The 4,585-nt window shown below is 41.4% G+C and overlaps 1 long non-coding RNA gene across 1 annotated transcript; it reads left to right on the top strand.

The window, feature by feature from the left end:
• The first annotated feature begins 538 nt into the window (after positions 1-538).
• On the top strand, positions 539-1,326 carry LOC104114081 (uncharacterized). The gene is made up of 2 exons (XR_011411953.1): positions 539-710; positions 934-1,326. It is a non-coding gene; the product is annotated as an uncharacterized lncRNA (long non-coding RNA).
• The last annotated feature ends 3,259 nt before the right edge of the window (positions 1,327-4,585 follow it).

Genomic DNA, 4,585 nt, shown 5'->3' with positions numbered 1-4,585 from the left:
TTTTCTGATTTATGCCAAGTTATACCACGTACCCTTAGAACTGCGTATAAATTTAACTATATCCGTTTTTCGGGTAAACACTACTGATCACTACTTGACTAAATTTCATGAAAGTTAGTGTGAAATGCATTATTACTCGTTTCATTTTCAACATTAGCATGCACTTTGTCTTCAAAAAATCAGTATATTTTTATATTATTAATATAATTTAATCCGCCGACAAGGGGTCGCTGAGTTGGTTGAGCGAGTGGTATCGATTCCCCTTACTATCAGCCTCTTCAGTTAGAGTTCGTTGAACCAGGCTTACGTAGTGTGGTTTATATCTCATGTGTGATTTGCGAGCTATTGCATAGTGAGCATGTTACCTAGTGCGCAACCGAAGAATAGCGGATGCGGGTTTCCATGAAAATTTTCCAAAAAGATATATATAATTTAATCTCTTGTAGAAGACTACTCTTGTTTTTACTATCTTTGCTCTTTTAGTATAAATATCGGGTGTGAATAAATATTTTATTTTAACAAGATTGGTTAATGTTTACAGGTAAAAGAGAAAAGTAGGCTTTTCGTAGAAAATGCTTCGGAGAGGATTAACCTGTTTGTGAAGGCATTCTCAGCTGAAGACAAAGAATCTGCACTTGCTTTAATTTCTCAAGCCAAAGTCCTTAGTTAATAATGGACCCAAACTTCTCCAAGCTATTAAATCCAAACAAGTAAGCTCCCACGATAAACTACTACATGTTTATTAACCTATGAATGATGTCAGATGTATGTTGGATTCTCCAAAAATAATGCATTTTTGAAGGATCCGACACGAGAGCAGCAACGTTTTTGGAGAGTCCGAGCAACATAGTTATTAACTACTACTATTTCAATAGTAATTCTAAGTTAAATTTGTCCTCATGTTTTTTTTTTCAAAAATATTTTTTGTAACAGGAAAGCATGAAATGGGAACGATTTCCATTCAAGTTTTTAAGACCATATGGAGAGAAACCAGGAAATAAATTTCAAGAAATTCAAACACCCTTAAGAGGAATGGAAATTGCATTGGAAAAATCTCCTCCATTTCCCCTTGATATTCTTAACTCAGAGCTAAAAGATGGTCTAGAAAAGTTAAGTGAACACATTTCAAAGCAAGTCAAAAACATTTCCCTTGACTCAGCAACTGTGCCAGAGTCAAATGCAGAAAATGCTGAAAAGTTCCTCCAAACACTTCAAACAATTCAACCAACAAAAAAAGATTTACCCTCTTTATTCTTTCTTTTTTGCCTTAAACTCCTGTTAAATAAACCAATTTTCCTATCATCCAAAAAAGAATCCAAGAAACAAGATGAAGAAGAAGGATATATGAGAAAGACATGGACCAATTTGACAGTTACTATAAATAGTAGAAGATTTATGGCTGCTTTCAATCTCTCACTTTCTTTAGGCCTTGCAATTTTCTTTGGATCTATTTATAGTAAGGAAAATGGATTTTGGGCTGGGCTTCCGGTTGCTATAAGCCTAGCAGCAACAAGAGAAGCGACATTCAAAGTTGCAAATGTTAAAGCTCAAGGGACAGTGTTGGGAACAGTATATGGTGTCTTAGGATGTTTTCTCTTTGAAAGATTTGTGCAAATAAGGTTCTTGTCTCTGCTTCCTTGGTTCATTGTCAGCAGCTTTTTGAGCTGTAGCAGAATGTACGGCCAAGCAAGTGGGATTTCTTTCCCTTTTTCTTTTGGCTACGAAAGATAAGATTTATATATATTTGTATACGGTCGAAATAAATTTCAGCTTTGGCATGTCCGATACGGTTCGAAGGGTGATGTATCGAAGTAAGATCCCGAAAGGGGCACGAACTAGCCTAGAACCTGGGGAGGCCGGTTCGTGATGAGATCGATATCATAATCAAACTCGAACAAGAATCGAACTATGACGCGGGTAGATCCATCGTGTTGATAATCCAAAAATCCTACCTACGTCGACCTGAAATCAATTCAAGGGCTCGAACCAGGGTCGGGCTCGAACCAAGGTCACAAGTTCGAGCCGAAATCGAGCTCGAACTAAAACCGAGGATTCTAAGCAAGATCGAGCTCGCAGACAAAAGCCGTTGTAATCCCACTAGAGGGAATCTTGGCAGAAATTATGAAAAAACTGATTTATCATGGGTCTCCCACTGGATATTTATTTTATTATGCTTGGAGCCAAATCTCTCCACTATAATAGGGCTTGTTTATCATTTTATGCAGGGACATCTTTTTTCTGAGATTCACATTATAACAAAAATATTATTCCCTCTACAAGAAAAAGTGATCATTCTAGTTTCTTAGATTGATTCTATTTTGTTAAATCCTAAGATTCACTGTTCGTGATTGCCTTGTCTAGATTACAGTCTCTCCAATCTATATTCACATATTTATTTATCCTTGCATTTTGTATTAAGTTGTACCACATATCTTCGGAACTGCGTATAAATTCAACTCTATCCATTTTTGGGGTAAACAGTTTGGCGCCCACCGTGGGGCAAAGGATAACAGTGGTCACTTATTTTCGAAAACATCTTCAATTCAGGCTCGGCTACGAATAACCGCCGACCGATTACGAAGTTGGCCTTCAAGATGAAACCAACAACTTGGCACTACCCAAGATTCGAGCCGAAATACCACTGGATGTCAATTCACAAATTACTTTGGAAGCGAACCAGCGTTCCGAACCGGAAAGAAGCATTCAGGGCGGAGCTCGATCCGTAGCCCAAAACACCCAAAACCCAGAGGAGATCGGGGCCAGCTTACGCATGATCTTCGAGATATTGCAAACCCAGCAATTAGCGATAGCTCAGCTACAGAGCCAAACTCGCGCACAAAGCAGGCCGGTTTCCAATCCGCTTTGAGAAGTCACTCCCAGAACAGAGCCTGCCATAGTAAAATCTAACGAGCAGGAATCGGGGACTACTCCCGGAATTACTAAATTGCTCGAGGAACTCACAAAACGATTTGAAGCCAACGACAAGAGGGTGGAAACGTATAATGCCAGGGTCGATCAAATCCCGGGGGCTCCACCAATGATAAAAGGGCTTGATTCAAAAAAATTCATACAAAAGCCTTTTCCGTCGAGTGCGGCACCGAAGCCAATCCCCAAAAAATTTCGTATGCCCAAAATTCCCAAATATAACGGTACGATCGATCCTAACGAACATGTCACCTCTTACACATGTGCCATAAAAGGCAACGATTTGGAAGACGATGAGATCGAATCCATGCTATTGAAAAAGTTCGGGGAGACCCTCTCGAAAGGAGCTATGATTTGGTACCACAATTTACCACCGAATTCCATCGATTCTTTTGTCATGTTAGCAGATTCGTTCGTAAAAGCGCATGCTGGTTCCATAAAGGTTGCAACGAGAAAATCAGACCTCTTCAAAGTAAAGCAAAGGCAGGGAGAAATGTTGAGGGAATTCGTATCCCGATTTCAAATGGAACGCATGGAATTACCCCCGGTCACCGACGACTGGGCCGTACAAGCTTTCATCCAAGGGTTGAACGAGCTAAGTTCGACAGCATCGCATCGGCTGAAACAAAATTTGATCGAGTATCTAGCGGTAACTTGGGCAGATGTGCACAACCGATATCAATCGAAAATTAGGGTCGAGGATGATCAGTCGGGGCTCCCGTACGGACCTGTTCATCAGAACAAGGCAATTATTAATCAAAAGTAGATCGACAGAGAGCAAAGGTCGAACAGAGACCGATATCGACCGTACGTCGCCGATCGAGTGAACAATGGTTCAACACGCAACGCAGTTCGGAACAGTCAAAGAATGGATCGGGGACAAAATTCTCGGGGGCTTATGAGTAAGATCGGCTTCGATAAATACGCTGAGCCTATAGAAGCACCTCGATTATCAGAATATAACTTCAGCGTTGGTGCATCCGCTCTCGTGTCGGCCATCAGACGCATCGAAGACACTAAATGGCCTCGACCAATGCATATCGATCCTGCCCGAAGAAATCCCAATCAAACGTGTGAATATCACGGTACCCATGGCCACAGAACGGAATATTGCAAGCAACTAAGAGAGGAAATAGTTCGCCTATTTAACAAAGGGCATCTTCGGGAGTTTCTGAGTGATAGGGCAAAGAGCCATTTTAGAAGTAGGGATTTCAGCAAGCAGAACGAGCAAGAAGAACCACAACACGTTATCCACATGATCATCGGCGGCATCGATACCCCCCGGGGACCGATGCGTAAATGCACTAAAACATCGATGGTGAGGAAAAAGCGATCTCGGACTCAAGATTACGCATCTATGGGGACTCTGTCCTTTGGTGATGAAGATGCAGAGGGGGTCATCCAACCTCACAATGACACGCTGGTAATATCCGTACTCGTAAATAAAACTAAAATTAAGCGTGTGTTGATCGATCCAGGTAGCTCGGCCAATATCATCCGATTGAAGGTAGTGGAGCAGCTCGGCCTGCAGGATCAGATCGTACCTGCAGCTCTGGTCCTAAACGGGTTCAATATGGCATGCGAAACCAAAGGGGGGATAGTCTTACCAATAAACGTGGCCGAAACTGTCCAGGAAATAAAGTTTCACGTGATCGAAGGC

The sequence above is a fragment of the Nicotiana tomentosiformis genome, chromosome 11 (genome assembly GCF_000390325.3).
Source record: "Nicotiana tomentosiformis chromosome 11, ASM39032v3, whole genome shotgun sequence".
Lineage (NCBI taxonomy): Eukaryota > Viridiplantae > Streptophyta > Magnoliopsida > Solanales > Solanaceae > Nicotiana > Nicotiana tomentosiformis.
Note: the sequence above shows the minus strand (reverse complement) of the source record. Positions and strands in the feature narration are given on the sequence as shown.